The sequence below is a fragment of the Panthera leo genome, chromosome B2 (assembly GCF_018350215.1).
Source record: "Panthera leo isolate Ple1 chromosome B2, P.leo_Ple1_pat1.1, whole genome shotgun sequence".
In the NCBI taxonomy this organism is placed as follows: Eukaryota; Metazoa; Chordata; class Mammalia; order Carnivora; family Felidae; genus Panthera; species Panthera leo.
In genome coordinates this window covers 39,890,305-39,907,633 of record NC_056683.1, presented here as the reverse complement: position 1 = coordinate 39,907,633, position 17,329 = coordinate 39,890,305, and the positions used below count along the sequence as shown (strand labels likewise).

Below are 17,329 nucleotides of genomic sequence, written 5' to 3'. Positions count from 1 at the left end.
AGAAAAAGGAGAACACAAAACTGGTAACCAAATATGTGATTTCAACAAAAGGCCAAGTATTTCTTAATTTCATCTGATTCATTATTTCCCACAGGCTCTGTCAGAGGGGTGCTCATCGCACATTTCTACATGGTGGCGAAAAGCTCTGTGACCTCTCTTTGGTGAAGAACGCGGGTGAGCTCAGTGATAATACAGGATGCTTTTTACTTCCTGTCTTGAAAGGGGTGGGAGATAAGAGAAAGGAAGATTGTTAATATAAACTTGAAATCCAGATTCTTTCTAAAGTACGTCTCCTCAGCTGGGTGACCTCAAATGAACCTCTCACTGTCTCTATTGTCTCTTTACCACAAGGTCATTGTGATGGCCACATAATAGCCACTTTACATGCAGTATCTTATGTAACCCTCAGAGAAGCCTACAAGACAGATATTACCATTCCATTTCTAGATAAAGGAGAAGAAGACAGTTCCGGGAAGTTAAGTAACTTGTCAAAGGCCACACAGCACACAGCCAGCAACTGGCAGAGCTGTGATTTTTTTTTTTTTTTTTAGGTTTATTTATATTTGTTTTGAGAGAGAGAGGGTGGTGGGGGGAGGGGCAGAGACAGTCGGAGAGAGAGAGAATCCCAAGCAGGTGCTGCACTGTCAGCACGGAGCCTGACACGGGGCTTGATCCCATGAACTGTGAGATCGTGACCTGAGCTGAAATCGAGAGTCGGGCACTTAACCGACTGAGCCACCCCAGCGCCCCAAGATCTGTGATTTAAGACCAGGTCTGACCCCAGAGCCCACAGGCTTCCCAGTATACCCAGGGTAGATTCAGATTTTGTTGGGTCTAAAGCTTCTGCAATTTTCGAGGCCCTCTTTAAGAAGGACAGTACAAAATCACAATACTAAAGATACCAAAGTGCATATTTATTTAGATTTTGTGATGAAATCACAACATACTAGGAAACAATGTTAAAGCCCAAACATCACAAAATCCAGAAAAATAACATAATATTTATGTGAACTCCTTGATGCTCCTCTATGACACCTTTTGTATCCTCTTTGGTTGCATTCTCCTATGACAGTGATTTTGTAATCTTTACCATGGAGCAAATAGAAAAGATAACCCAGTGTTTCTCTAGCATAGTTGATTGGAAGTTTTTTAAAAAAAAATTATTGATAGTCTGGAAAAGTTTCATTCAGCTTTACAAATCATTATTGGTAATGTCCTGTAAATATTGGGATAATTGTCAATTTTGGAAAAACCTCCATCAAAGTTTGTTCCATATATGAGCCATAAGATTTTAGGGCATTTCGTGTTTTCTGGTACAGCGATTCATCTAAACTCATCTTTGACGGGCCCCTGGGTGGCTTGGTTGGTTAAGCGTCCGACTCGTGATTTTGGCTCGGATGGTCATCTCACGGTTTGTGAGTCCGAGCCCTGCATGGACGGTGCGGAACTTGCTTGGGATTGTCTCTCTCCCCCTCTCTCTCTCTGCCCCTTCCCTGTTCACTTGTGCACACACGCTCACTCTTTCTTTCTCAAAATAAACATACATACATACATACATAAAGATTTTTAAAAATTAAAGAAAATAATCTTTGAATTGGTGACACTTCTTACCCTATTTTCTGTCAGCTAAGTGTTATCTTTGTTATCGGAATCTTGTGTTAAATGGCAAAAAATGCTCATCTTTTCTAGTACACCCTTCTGTCTTCCACCCCCTAGGATGGAATGAGGATGGTTACGTTACTGAAAGACTCATAAATAAAGTCCTTTCTCACAAGTCTGTGACCTTTTCAAGGGAATTCATTACAAAATACCGGATGTGAAAACATCGGAAGCATTTGGATGATTTGGCCTGGAAAGGGGAGGGCTCAAGGCAGCGAATAAATAACCACCTTCAAGGATATGAACCTTAGTGGTCATTAGAGTCAGCAGGGTGTATCTGAGCCTGATTCTGAGATCTGGGGGGAGGAGATGGGGGGACCCCGTTAGCTGTCTAGTTAACAGGGTTCTGCAAGTCACTTGGAGCAGCTAGCCCTAAAATGGATACAAAGAATAGTAGAAAAGTAGGTGAGTGACAACAGCTAAAACTGCCTTGCTGTGGACTCAAAGTGTGACCCATGGTCTGGCACCTGCTGCGGGAGCTGGTTCGAAGTGCATAATGGGGCCAGTGGACTGGGTTGCTCCTGGCTGGCTCAGGATCTCAGGTATCTCAGGATCAGAAGGTCAAGCCCCACGTTGGGCCTGGTGATTACCTAAAAAAAAAAAGAGAGAGAGAGAGACATACCTAATCTTGGGCCCCACCTACAACTGTTGAATGGGAATCTGCATTTTCCCAGAGCTGCGGGTGATTGTCTGAGAAACCCTGGACCAGAGACTTTAGTTGGAACTTCCGGGCGTGCCCACCCAGGCTTGGTGGCTGTCATTTGCCTCTGTGTCCTTGGCCTTAGGAACTGGCTTCTCTTCTAGCTTCTGGCAGTGTGGATTCATTACATCTCTGTTCCCCTCCCGCCAGACTGCAGACTCCTACAGGGTTGAGTTGTATTCCTCTTTGTTTTCTGGCCCTTTACAGTGCCTGGCACCCCGAGATACCACTTGTGGACTGTCCACTGCATGCCAAGAGCTTTGCTCTCTCTTACCTCATTTGCCTCTCACCTCAAGCTTGTAGGCTGAAATAAATATCCCCATTTGATGCATGTATGTATGTGTGTATGTATGTATATATTGTCTGTGCCCAACGTGGGGCTCAAACCCACGACCCTGAGATCAAGAGTCTCATGCTCTAACGACTGAGCCAGCCAGGTGCCCCAGAAGTCCCCATTTTATAGCTGAAGAAACTGAGACTCTGTCACTTGTTTACGGTCATAAGTGGCAGAAGCCAGGAACCAAACCCCAGGGTGTCTGATTCCAAAGCCTTCATTAAGAGGATCGGTAAATGTTTGTTGAGTCACTTACTTATTACTTCGTTATGATTCAAGTGTTCATTAATGTTCTTATTCATTGAGGAGACTCCTGGGAATTCGAGGACGACAAGCAGTAAAAACTGCTTCTTCTTGGTGAACTTTTTCTAGAATGGGATCATTCTAGAAGGTTGATCTGGCATCAACCTTCCAGAGGCAGGGAGCTAGCTGGGCTGCAGAAGCCCCCAGCCTGTCCCTGGGAATGGGGAGGTGGCAGTCCTGTGCCGCCCCCACGCCTTTCATAATGTCCTCCGTGACTCAGCAAAGAAACCCTGGGTCTGAAATCAGAGATGAGGCAAAAAAAAAAACAACAAAAAAACACAAAAAACAAAAAAAACAAAAAAAAAAAAACCCAAAACAAACAAACAAAAAAAACAACAGCAACAACCAGCTACCCTCAAAAATGTTTTCTTTTCCTGGAGGAATTTCCCTTTCATGTTCCTCATAACTCTGCCAGGGAATCCAGGAAGCCTTTGGCCTGGGGTCAGCTGAGACCACCCCCCCCACCCCCCAGTCTAGTTTCTCTGGGACTTGTCCCTCCTCCTTCTGATTCCTCCCTAGGCCTGGGACAGCATCAGGGGCCGCCTTCTTCAGTGGTCTCTGATTCTGGCCCACCCAGCCCAAGACTCCTTACCTTATGTTAAATTATTAATCCTGATCCTGGACCCAGATTGTTGGAGTTCAAGTTCCTGCCTGTACCTTTTACACTGTGTGACTTTGGGTAAGTCACTTCACTTTCCTCTTCTGTGAAGTGGGCACAACAGTACGTTTGAGGATTAAAATAATTAATATACGTAAAACACTTAGAACAATGCCTGACACAGTGATTACTATCTAACTGTTCGTGTTGTTATTATTCATTATAGAGCAGTTATTAATACCTAGAGGAGACCTGGGTGAGTTCGTGTTGAACTTCTGTTTCTTTCTTTCTTGCTTTCTTGCTTTCTTTTCTTGCTTGCTTTCTTGCTTGCTTGCTTGCTTGCTTTCTTGCTTGCTTTCTTGCTTTCTTGCTTTCTTTCTTTCGATAGGGAGAGTGAGTGCATGTGCCAGGGAGACTGAGCCGGGGAGGGGCAGAGGGAGAGGGTGAGGGAGACCCTTAAGCATGCTCACAGGGTAGAACCTGATGAGGTTCCATCTCACAACTGACCATGAGATCATGACCTGAGCTGAAATCAAGAGTTGTACCTCAACCCACTGAGCCACCCAGGTGCCTCTGAATTTCTCTTTCCGTTTCTTCTAGCCCCACCCCAGATTTTGCCTGAATTCCCAATTATTCATGCTGTAGAGAGTTTAAGGGGGCAACTGCAAATGAGTGAATAGAATAAATTAATAAATTAGAAAGCTCTGGGTTGTTCTCTGAAAATGAGATTATTTTAATGGACGAAGAAGCCTGAGTCAATAGAGTTGACTGGGGAAGAACCACATTCCGTCCAGGAGGAGGGTGGCCCTCTGAGAATTTCCAATCACAGGATAGACAGACCTGCCTACTAAGGGGCAGTTTACCGATAGACTGATAAAGTCAGTATGAAGATCTCTAGACAACAGGGGAAGGAGAGAGTGATTCCTGGCTAGAGGCCAGCTTGTAGCTCTCAGCCCTGGACAAACATACAGAACCTGGGCCCCACACTTAAAGATTCTGATATCCACATCTGGGAGTAGAAACAGGGGCATCAGAACTCTTTTTTTTTTGTTTGTTTTAATTAATTTTTTGAATTTACATCCAAGTTAGCATCAACAATGATCCAATCCAAGTTAGTGCAACAATGATTTCAGAAGTAGATTCCTTAATGCCCCTTCCCCGTTTAGCCCATCCCCCCTCTCACAACCCCTCCTGTAACCCTCTGTTTGTTCTCCATATTTAAGAGCCTCTTATGTTGTGTCCCCCTCCCTGTTTTTATATTATTTTTGCTTCCCTTCCTTATGTTCATCTGTTTTGTATCTTAAAGTCCTCATAGGGGCATCAGAACTCTTAAGAAACTTGCCACATAATGAGGAATGAAGTCCAACAGTAAACAGAATCAACTTAATAATAGAACAGCACATTACTGTAAATGAGTAGGTACACTTCTCTCTCCTTTGTAACCATCCCTCCAAGGTAGCTTATATTATCCCCATTTTATAGGTAAGAACACTGAGGTCTGAGTACTTTAACAGTGCCATTGTGTAATCCAGGCCTGATGTAATGTGCTGCATTCCACACCGCAGGAGGTCAGCCTGGAAGAAACTTCCCAGAAATTGAAATTAAGATTGTTCCCTCTGATGTAAACTATAAAATCAAATCGATCCATAATGGGTCAGAGCAAAGATATGCAAGCTGATTTGAACAGACACAAAGGGTCCCAGAGCCAGGGAAGGCTCAACTTTAACCAGTGGCCTCTATTAACATACCTAAAGAAACAATGTGTCAATGGAGGTGGGAGGGTGCTTGGGCCCTGTGGGTCTGACATTCCGTGGGCTTGAGGGAGGGGCCCTGGCCCAGCCAACCTCTGACAGCATCGTGATCGGGCTTCATTCAGCTCTTCCCCTGGGCTTCCTTCCGTTCTCTCCTGCCCTCTCGGACTGTTGTTTCCTTCCATGGTTCCTCTTTCTCCACCTGCCCCTTAAATGTGTTTTCTGCATTCCATTCATCTGACATTCCCCAGGTGGCAGCATCCAGTCCACAACGGGGCTGCCTGTGCTGCGGACATCACAAGTGCATACTCCGGGTGTCCAGACTCTAGGCACCAAGGTGAAGGTGGGGGAGAGGGGAGGGCGTCATCAGACATGACCGGAAGGTCACATCCCAGCTGGGCTGCTTGCTGGCTGTGGGCCTTAGAAATTTCTTTACATTGTTTTTCAGTCTCAGTTTCCTTATCTGTGAAATGGGTTGTTAATGCCTACTATAAATGATTGTTGTGAGGATGAAAATAGACACTAGGCATTCCAAGCCCTTGGGAAGGACTCTATAAATGGTGCCTATTTATTATGTCCAGCTGGTATGGGACTTCTCTGTGGGCACTTCAAAAGCAACATGTGAAACAGAGAACCCTTTTCCCCTAAATCTGTTCTTTCATTTGGACTCCTAATCACATTCCACCCAATTGTGGCCAAAACCAGAATCCCTAGTCATCTTTGGACTGTCCCTCCCCTGTCATCCCCTCGGCCACTGAACTCCAGTCAGTTTGTTTCCTGCATTTCTTCTATTTTCGTAAAAAGCCACCCTTGGAACTTCTCGTTCGGTTATTGCAAGAATCTCCTTTATTTATTTATTTATTTATTTATTTATTTATTTATTTATTTATTTATTTATTTATATGTAATCTCTGTACCCAACATGCGTCTTGAACTCACCACCCCGAAATCAAGAGTTGCATGCTCTCCCAACTGAGCCAGCCAGACACCCCAAGGTTGTTGCAAAAAACCTCTTGACTACCTTTCTCTACTTACTCCCCGGCAAAGTCCAACTGCTTATGTACCTAGGTCCTGATCCAGATTAGCCCCTTTAATGGCAGTCCATTGCCTTTAAGGCACAACTCAAATTCTCCTGTGGCCACAGGCTCTTCCTGATCTGCCCTGCTTTCCTGTCCAGGCTCCTTTCCTGGCACTGTCCTGTCTTGCACCCTCCCTGTTGGCAGTGCTGAGCCACACCCCAAATTTGCCAGGTTCTCATGCCTCGTTGCAGCACCACTGAGTTCCTGCAGCTTTCGTCTGTCTTTCCAACAAGGCTGAGCCCCTTGAGCCCTCAACTCCTTTTGGGCATCTCTGGGTTCCTGGTATGGGGCAGGCTCTCTCAGTAGGAGGCTCTCCTAATAAGGTTTAACATTTTCGCATCTTTGATGTTGGCCAAGCCCTGTTCTAAACACTTCATCTTCTCACAACTCTATGGGGGTAGGCGTGCTTCATTCATCCTTTCTGGCTGTACCTACAGAACATTCCCTCTGCCTAAGCCTTGGTCCAGGCACTGTGGATATGGCAGGGTACCCAGGACGGGGGTTGCTTAGAGATGAGGGGAGGGGTTTCTATTTGATGCAAGAAGGTCAAGAAAAGCCTCTCTGAAAAGGTGAAAATTGAGCCGAGACCTAAGGAAGAAGGAGAGGGAGCTACCTGAGTATCCAGGGGAAGAGTGGTCCAGGCAGAGGGAATAGCCAGGACAAAGGGGATCATTAGCCCCATTTGACAGATGAGGAACCAAGAGTCTAGGTAGATTAATCAAAGTCACAGAATAAGTGGTTCCAAACCCAGGCTCTGTAACTACTAACTCAGCCATTACTCTACACTGTCTTCTGAGGGACACGGTGGGTGCCTTGGCTGTGGGCAGGCCGGCTCTCTGTGTTCCCCATGCAGCCCTCTAGCCGGAGCTTGCTCCCTGTGTCCAGGAGAGCCTGGGCGGATCAGCTGGCCCTGTATTCAGGTTCTCCTGGTGGCGCTGTGTTTCTGAAGTGTGTATCTGTTTCTGTGGCTTTCATTAGGAACAATTAGACTGCTTGGACTCTTCAGGCAGCCTCAGAAAGCATACTTCTCCTGCAACGCTGAGGATCAGACCCTGAAATATGGTGACTCGGCCAAGGCACACTCCCCCTCCCTGGTCAGTAGTCAGAGTGGCCTCTGTGGGCAGTTGCTGTACTTCACCCCCTTCCTTCCTTCACACTTCAACAGGAGGATCTGAGGCAAATGTCGGCGGAGGTGGTATTTGAGCTGGCCTTGAAGGGCAGGAAGCATCGCAAGAGAGGCACGGACGGGGCATTTAGGCAGAAGGAAGTGTGTGAGCTAGGCCAGAGCATCCGTGCTGGACCGTCTAGTGTATCTGGAGTCTAGGTACGTGGAGGGTGTGTTTGTTGGGAGAGGGGAGAGAGAGCTGGAGGGAGAATTTTAGGGTAGATCATGGCAGTCTTTTTTTTTTTTTCTTTAAGTTTATTTCTTTATTTTGAGAGAGAGAGAGAGAGTGCATGGAGAAGGGGCAGAGAGAGGGAAAGAGAGCTCCCTGTGTCAGCACAGAGCCCAACGTGGGGCTCAAAGTCACGAACCCTGAGATCGTAACCTGAGCTGAGGTTGGATGCTTAACTGGCTGAGTCAACCAGGCATCCCTAGCCGTTTGTTGTTGTTGTTTGTTGTTGTTTGGGGTTTTTATGGGTGTTTTTTTTTTTTTTTTTTTTGGTAATGGCAGACTTTGCATGTCCATTTCAGATAGGTCTGGATTTTATCTGGGTAATCCTAGGGATTTTAAGGTTTTAAGAAGCAAAGGAAGCATGTGTGCATTCCTGATGTTTTTGAAAGAAGGCTTGGGCAGTAGTGGGGAGCAGGGGCTGGAGGGGGTGTGTGGAGGGAGAGAAGCCAGTGAGAAGAGAGAGGATTGCACCAGTCCAAATGTTAGGTGGGAGTGCCTGAGCGTTGAGTGGAGGGGCCAGATTCCAGAGCCACTCTGATCACAGAGTCTGCTTATAGGTTAACTTGGACAAACTTGGAGCAAGAGGCACTAAGAAAGACTAGAGTCAGCGTTTTTAGCTTGGGTGACTCAGGGGGTTGGGGTTAACTGACACCGAATACAAAGGAGGAGGGACTGGCTTTGAGCACTTTGAGTTTGAGGAGGCATCTGTGTGACATCTAGGTGGGGGTGTAGGCTGGGAGTTTGGGATGGAGGTTAGAACTGGAGAAGCATGAAGAACTGAGGCTGAAGGAATAGAGTGGGGTCTCTGATGTGTGTGTGAGAAGAGAAAACAAGGGCCTCGGCTTAAGCCCTGGAAGATGTTGACAGTTCTTGAGCCTGATGGAGGACGAGGAACCAGGGAAGTGATTGTGGAGGAGTGTTTGGTTAACGCATCTCTGGGACCATTTGACATATCACATCAGAAGATGGTTGAAGGTGGGGCGCCTGGATGGCTCAGTTGGTTAAGAAGCCTACTTAGGCTCAGGTCATGATCTTGTGGTTTGTGAGTTTAAGCCCCGCGTCGGGCTCTGTGCTGACAGCTCAGAGCCTGGAGCCTGCTTCCGATTCTGTGTCTCCTCCTCTCTCTGCCCCTCCCATGCTCATGCTCTGTCTCTCTCTGTCTCTCAATAGTAAATAAACGTTAAAAAAAAATTAAAAAAAAAAAAAAAAGAAGATGGTTGAAGGTGATGGAGGCCACATCCTGGGGGGAACACACAGTTAACCTAGCCTGGGTTGTCTGCTCAGAGCCACTCAGAGACCAGGAGTGCTTCTGGTCAGCCTGAATTTGTTTACGTGGCCTTGTGTGTGCTGTCTTGTCCCTCCACACATGTCCAGCCTCCCACTGTTGAGGGGACTCTCTTGAAAGTGGAGATCCTGACTTCTCCCCCATTATTCTCCAGGAAGCTCAGCCTAGGGTTTTTCACATTGTGGGGCTCAGAACACTAAGGAGGGGGCTGACTGGCCAAGCAGAATGGGTGGCTGTGGTGAACTTGGTCCACTGCTCCTTCAGTTCCTTTTTTTTTTTTTTTAATTTTTTAAGTGTTTTTATTTATTTTTGAGACAGAGAGAGACCAAGCATGAGCAGGGGGGAGGCAGAGAAAGAGGGAGACACAGAATCTGAAGCAGGCTCCAGGCTCTGAGCTGTCAGCACAGAGCCCAATGCGGGGCTCGAACTCATGGACTGTGAGATCATGACCTGAGCTGAAGTTGGACACTTAACCGACTGAGCCACCCAGGTGCCCCTCCTTCAGTTCCTTTTTAAAAGAACATCTTATTTTATGGACTGAGTATAATGTGCTCTCTGAATCTTGAGTTGCTTCAGGCTTGCTCTACCCTTTGGTCCATCCATCTGCCCATCCATCCATCCATCCATCCACCTACCCACCTATCCACTCATCCATCCATCCATCCATCCATCCATCCATCCATGTATCCATCCGTCCATCCAGTGTTAGAGTTTTGCAAGTGTAGATACCTACTAAGAGCTGAGCAACTTGCATATGGAGTTGGGGGATCCCCAGCACTTTTCATGCATTACCTCACATTACAACAATCCTCTGAGGTAGGCATGGCTACCTTGTTTTGCAGATGAAAAAAGCAGATAATTTCCCCCAGGTCACACAACAAGTAAGTGATAGGTTCAGGCCTAGGTCTCTCTAACTCAAAAGTTCCTATGGTCTCAATCACGATGGTAAGGCCTCCCTGGGTAGGAGGTGATCATAATTTATTATCCAAACTGGAATGCTTTTTAAAAGGTTTAAGTGAAATATAATTTTCAGACCATAGAATTCACCTATATAAAGTGCACAAGTTTTTAGTTTTTTAGTATATTTACAGAGTTGTGGAGTCATCACCATAATCTAATTTTAGGACATTTTCATCACCCCCAAAAGAAACTCAGTTCCCATGAGCAGTCAGTCCCCATTACCATCACCCCCCACCCCAGCCCTAGACAACCACTAATCTATTTTCTGTCTCTATTGATTTGCCTATTCTGAACAATTCATATAAATGGAATGGTATGAACTGTGCTTTTTTGTGGTTGGCTTCTTTCACTTACCATAATGCTTCAAGGTTCATTCAGGCTGCAGGGTGCATCAACACCTCATTTCTTGTATGAATGACTGAGTGATACTCCATTGTATGGACGTACCACATCATCTTCATTATATTTGTTCTTGCATCGATAGACATTTGGACTGCTTTCACTTTTTGGCTATTATGAATCATAATCATGCTCTGAAATTTGTATACAATTTTTGGGGTGGAGGTATATTTTTATTTTTCATGCATATATACTTAGGAATTGAATTGCTAAGTTATATGTAACTCTTTTTTTTTAATATTTATTTTTTGGGAGAGTGCAAGCGGGGGAGGGGCAGAGAGAGGGGGACAGAGGATCTGAAGCAGGCTCTGCACTAACAGGCTGACAGCAGCGAGCCCGATGCAGGGCTTGAACCCATGGGCCGTAAGATCACGATCTGAGCCAAAGTCAGGTGCTCCACTGACTTAGCCACCCAGGTGCCCCTGTAGGGTAACTCTATGTTTAACATTTTGAGGAACTACCAAACCATTTTCCAAAGTGGCCGCATCCTTTTACATTCCCATCAGCAGTTATAAGGGCTCCGGTTTTTCCACAGCCTCACCAACACGTGTTATTCCAAACTGGGGCACTTTTGATAGTGAAAGGGTACACCACTAATAATTATACCAGGACAATCAGTACTAACTGGAACATATTTTAACTCTACCTTCATACCAAAAAAAGTGAGAAGATTCAATTCCTGATTTCAGGGAACTTTCTGGCCACATGATGAGTCAAAGCCCCAAAAACCCCCATATTTGAGTCAATGAAAGAATCAAGTAAAGGTAATTATTAAGAAGGAAAGCAAAGACATTTTATTTCCCCCCAGGAGATTGTGTCCTCTTTAAGAGAAAAGAACTATCTTATATTTGTATTGTTTATGGCTCCAAGAGTATCTTGGCACTTCATAGGGTCTCAGTAAGGATCTGTGGAATAAATGAATGAATGAGAATGAATGATACACAGTCTCCAGGAGGGAAAGTAAAAACAGAAAAATAGAGTGAGTCACCTGGCCCAGATTTGTGAGTTTGGAGGAAGTACGGCTCTCTTCTAAAAGTGTATTTGTTTTTTGCTCAGTGTGCTAACAACACTAATGACAATTTTATTTGTTTATTTATTATTTTTTTAATAAATATTTAATCATACTCTTTTTTTTTTTTTTGAGAGAGGGAGAACGTGCGTGGGGGAGGGGCAGAGAGAGAATCCCAAGCAGGCTGTTAGCTGTCAGCACAGAGCCCAGCACAGGGCTCCCATGGTGACCTGAGCCCAAATCAAGAGTCCGATGCTTAACAGACTGAGCCACCCAGGCCCTCCACTAGCGACAATTTTAAAAGGAAAAAAGTAAAGGGGTGCCTGGGTGGCTCAGTGGGTTAGGCGTGTGACTTCAGCTCAGGTCATAATCTCGCCGCTTGTGAGTTCGAGCCCCACATCGGGCTCCGTGCTGACAGCTCAGACCCTGGAGCCTGCTTCGGATTCTGTCTCTGTCTCGCTCTGCCCTTCCGCCGCTCATGCTCTGTCTCTCTCTCTCTCACTCTCTCTCTTTCTCTCTCAAAAATAAATAAACATTAACATTTAAAAAACTAAAAGGAAAAAGTAAATAATCTACAATGAGAGGACTCTTAAACTGGATTTTGCAAGTGTAAATGGCTGACAAAGGTGGAAGAAAGACATTTCTGAGCAGGGGAATTGCCTGAACAGGGAGTCTGGAACCAAAGTGCATGCAGCTTTATGCACAGCACTTCCTACAGCAGGCTAACCAAATTTGGGAATAAAAGGCTGTGGTGCCTACCCCCAAGGGTTTCCAGTGTTTTATTCACAGGAGACAATGGAATAGTTGAAAAGGACCCTGAACTGGCTCTGTGCCCTTGGGCAAGTCAGCTTCTCTTTGAGCATCACTGATCCTTCTGGCTCTAAATTTTCCTGACTATTCACTCCTACACCCCTGGAAGCTTCATGGAATTGGTGGGCCAGGAGCTAGGCCTGGCTAGAGCTAGAGCTGGATTTGGAGAAAGAGGCAAGATGCCAGTGGTTGATGATAAGGCCTCGAGGCGGACCAGAGTGCTCTTGCTGAGATAAAATTGGATAGGGTAATTGGGGCCTCTTGAAGGAGAATTTTAAAAGCCAGGCTGGTTGACTTTAAAATATGACCTGATAAGCAGGTCCTTGGACTGGAGATGAAAGAGTGTCTATGAGAGATTAATCTGATGGCTCTGGGCCATTGATCTGGATCTATCTGGAAGCAGCAGTGAAGATGGAGAGGCTCTCAGGGAGACTTTTGCAATAGTCATGTAAGCCCAGCCTTTCAAAAGAGGGTTTGAAACTCCTGCCAGCCTTACTGTATACATGGCTTCCTTAGAGTTCAATTTTCCTTAACCATAAGTAACTTAAACCATTATTTTTATATTAAAACAATTATGGGTATATTATACCCCAGAATCCTAAATGTCTATACATTTCTAAGGGAGCACGTTAGACTTTAAATAAATTTCTGGTTTGCAGAGGGTGATTTTGGATCATGCTACCAGATTCCTCAGAGAGATTCATTGTCTCCTCTCTGCTGTAAAGGGTTTACTTTGGTGGCGAGTTTTGAGAAATTTGCTAAAAGACCACCAGAGGCTGGTAGGAAGGGTGAGATCTTAGTTTCAGGAGTGGTTTTTGTTTTGGGCCAGGTAAGTGATTGGATGTAGGAAACCAAAGAAAGAAATCCAAGATGGCGCTAGAGTTTAAAATCTGAGGACTCAGAAGAAAGATGGTGGTATTCATAAAAATGTACCTACTGAGGGGCGCCTGGGTGGCTCAGTCGGTTAAGCGTCCGACTTCGGCTCAGGTCACGATCTCGCGGTCTGTGAGTTCGAGCCCCGCGTCGGGCTCTGTGCTGACTGCTCAGAGCCTGGAGCCTGCTTCCGATTCTGTGTCTCCCTCTCTCTCTGACCCTCCCCCGTTCATGCTCTGTCTCTCTCTGTCTCAAAAATAAATAAACGTTAAAAAAAAAAAATGTACCTACTGAGAGAGATGCGGAAAGATGATGGTCTACCATGAGAACATTGGGAACACGTGGCTTTGCTAGTCTCAGGAAAGGACTGAACAGGTTGGACGTGGAGGAGGAACTGGTACTTCTTGGTCTTTCCCAGCCTTTGCACTCGAAGTTCTCCCACTGGCCTGGATGTTTGGCACTTTTCCTGCTTTACTATCAGTGTCTCGCTATGAAACAGGATGTTTACCATAGGGTTTTAGTAGATCCCCTTTATCAGACTGAGGAAGTTCTCATTTTTGCTCCTTTGCCAAGAGTCCTTTTCTTACTGGGATGTGATCATCTGCTGTTTTTTTGTTTGTTTGTTTGCTTTTTTACCCTTTAATCCTTAGTGTGATAAATTATGTAGATTCAAAAAAATAACCTAACTGAGCATTTTGGCCATAAAGTCAACATAATCATAACAGAGTACCCTTTTAGATATTGTGGGAATCCATTTGCTAATATCTTGCTTTGGATTTTGCATTCATGAGTGTAATTTTCTTTTCCCATACTGTTCTTCTTTGGTTTTGGAATCAAAGTTAACGCTAAAAATAAACTGAGAAGTGAACCCTTTTTTTAATATTCTCTGAAAGACTTTGGGTAATATTGAAATCACTTCTCTCTTGAAGTTTTGGTAGAACTCTTTGCCTGTTTGCTATTGAAGGTTGTCCCATCATGTGGGTGATAGTAGAGAAAGGAGCTTTTACTTGGGGAATGAAAGTCAATTGAACAATAAGGAAAATCTGTTACCTCATATGTCACAAAAAAGTCCAGAAGGAGGGTGTCCCAGCATTGGTTAATTCAGCAATTCAGGGAGAGAAATTTATTCTGATCCTGTAGATGTGTCCTTGTCAAGTGTCAGCTCCTTCTCTTAGTGCAAGATGGCTGTGGCCGTCTAGGCATCACAACACAGTGGTTAAGAGGGGCGGCGGTGGGGGGGGGGGGGTGCGGTTTGCAGCTAAACCTGGTTCCAAATCCCATAGCTATAGGACACTGCGTAATTGCTTAACGTCTCTGGAAAATGGGACGGTAATAGTATTTTACCTCAAAATTTTGATATTATATGGATTAAACGAATTAGGGTTTTTGTCGTTGTTGTTTTGCTTTGTTCTGAACTCAGACTAGTGCCTCACACTTACCCAATCGTGTACTCTTCCCCGGCCTCCTTCCCTTTCCTGTCTCATTTCCCGGCTCCCTTTTGGGTGCTTTCTGGAACCATCGCCCAGGTAAATTACTTGCCTTGAATCCTTGTCTTCGAGACTGCTCAGGAGCCCAAACCAAGGCAGCCAGCCATTTGCTAGTTGTAGGACGTTGGCGATACCTAACTTCTAAATGTGCTTTTTTTTCTTAATGGTCTCTATGCCTAACGTGGGGCTTGAACTCCCAACCCCGAGATCAAGAGTTGCACGCTTCAGGGACTGAGCCTGCCAGGTGCCCCTGTGATATCTACCTGCTTTGTGTCTCTCTGTTCCCACCCATCATATGAGGACAGTACCAGCACCTATAACTCACAGAGCAAATGTGGTAAAGCGCTCAGTGCCTGGCTGAGAGAAAGTGCTTAGCAGGTATAAATTATTATTATTATTACCCAAAATTCTGTGGGGTGGCGCCACGGGTGGTTGTCCCACAGTTGAGACACACTACTCCTTGCCTCTCCCTTCTTCCACCCCACTTACTCTCTGAGCTCCTCCAGCCCTGCCTCTCCCACCACAGGCCGTCTCGTGTTACTCAGGTGACTGGCACCACCAACAGCCACCACCCCCAGTGCAGCCCACCCTTCCCATCACGTAAAGCACCCTACCTGCCCCTGGTGGGTGTTGCAAATACCCAGGTAAAAAGTCTTCTGTCTGAATGACATCTCAGGATTTCTCCATGATGCAGGATCCTCATAGTTATCTGCTTAAATTGGAAACTCTTCAAATGGAAGCTTCTCATCTATGACTCATGTCCAGCATATTCTAGGACATCTTAAAGCCTTCTTGAGGCCTGGGGCAGGGAAGGCTTTTTTTTTTTTTTTTTTTTTTTTCAAGTAGGCTCCATGCCCAATGTGGAGCTTGAACTCATGCCCCTGAGATCTAGAGTTACATGCTCACCACCTGCACCAGCCAGGCACCCTGGGAAGGCATTTGTTAAATGGGGATTGTTAATGATCACAGCTATTGCACCACCGAGCACTAACTATGATCCTGGCGCTGTGGTAGATATTTTGTCCACATTGATTTTTGCCACCACCCTATGAGGTAAGCATTATGACTGTCTCCAGTTTGCAGATGAGAAACCTAGCACAAAGAAGTTAAGTAGCCTGCCCAAGATCACACAGCTGGCAAACGGCAGAGCCAGGCATCCTCCTAACTCTAGAGCTCACTTACGTAATCATGATGCTAAACCAATGCTAGGACTATTTGGTGCCTCGAATGAAGCATGCTGGCCTCTTTGCTTCCTAGCTGAGAGCCCAAGGACAGGTCTCTCATTGCCAGGTGTTTTGCTGTAGGTGACTCGTCCACACTTGAGGTCCCCATGCTCGTCTTACCCCTCGCTGTTGAACAGGAACCTCAGCAAGAGTAATAGAACAGGAGAGCTTCATTTATGCAGAATCCCAGACAGCCAGAAGGAGGGAGAAAAAGCAAATATGTACATATATAGCCTGTGTTCTCATTTTATGATAAGGAGAGACTAAACAGGTTCAGGCTAGTACCTGAGCTTTCTTTTCACAAGCAATTTATGCACTAGAGATTGCAAACTGCCTCCGCCCCTCAGATCCAATCCCTAGAGCATGATGTGTGCCTTGAAAACAAAGGGCATGTGCATCAGGACTCATTACCACTGCGTGGCCGAAGGCTGGAGCTGAGCAGCTAGTTACCTCCCAGCTTTGGGTGCGACAGGTGCCGCCCCTGTGCCCAGCCCCACCCCTCCGCACCAGCTCCTTTACCTGGAACAGGTTGCCATTTATTGTGAGGCTTATGTTGGCATTTTTCTTACATCCAGTTTGTTTCATTCATTTATTCAAAGGAGGGTTTGTCTGTTTTTTGTTTTTTGGGGTTTTTTTTGACATCTATGGATCAGGCGCCATTCTGTTCTGGTGGGGTGGTGAGGGAATGGACAAACTATAAACAGATCTAGGACGTTAGTGACGACATGTCGTGTCTGTTCCAGAAATAGCTGAGTGTGGGGCGCCTGGGTGGCTCAGTTGGTTAAGCCTCTGACTTTGGCTCAGGTCACGATCTCATGGTTTGTGAGTTCAAGCCCCGCGTCGGGCTCTGTGCTGACAGCTGAGAGCCTGGAGCCTGCTTCGGATTCTGTGTCTCCCTCTCTTCCCCTCCTATGCTCGTGCTCTGTCTCTCTCTCTCTCTCTCTCTCTCTCTCTCTCTCTCGCTCTGTCTCTCTCAAAAATAAAGAAACATTAAAAAAAAATAGCCGAGTGCATGAGAGAATGGTGGGAAATGGGGTGGGAGCAGATCACGTAGGATCTTCAGGGCACCATGAGGGCTTTGGCAGTCACCAGGAGTGAAATGGGAGCCACTAGGGCATCAGTGTGTCTAGATGAGGGCAGTGGGGGGGGGGGGGGGGTAAGGGTAGATTAGGGACCCCCGTTGGGAGGCTATACCACAGTAATCCAGCTGATGCAACAGTGCCAGAGTGGTGGCAGTGGAAACAGAAAAAAGGGAGGGATTGGAGATGTATTGGGGGCATAGAATCAACCAGAAATAGGTGATGGGATGGATGTGGGGGACCAATAAGGACAAGGAAGAATTGAATTTGGACCAGAGAGGTAGCAGAGGAGAAGAGAAGAGGGTGGTTCTAGAGATGCTTTGAAAGTAGCGCGTCTGTGTTCTGCTGATGGACGGATGTGGGATTTGAAAGAGAGGCGTCTGGGG

The 17,329-nt window shown here is 45.8% G+C and overlaps 1 protein-coding gene and 1 non-coding gene across 4 annotated transcripts in view; one reads left to right on the top strand and one right to left on the bottom strand.

Moving 5' to 3' along the window:
- Positions 1-17,329, top strand: part of CCND3 (cyclin D3) — a 98,578-nt gene that overhangs the window by 64,964 nt on the left and 16,285 nt on the right. The window contains exon 2 of one of the 3 annotated variants that reach the window (XM_042938749.1): positions 95-174. The exons of the other annotated variants lie outside the window; for them this stretch is intronic. The gene's annotated coding sequence lies outside the window, so the exon portion shown is untranslated. The remainder of the gene's footprint in view (positions 1-94; positions 175-17,329) is intronic. 3 annotated transcript variants of the gene reach the window in all.
- On the bottom strand, positions 2,726-2,798 carry TRNAK-CUU. The gene has a single exon. It is a non-coding gene; the product is annotated as a tRNA-Lys (tRNA).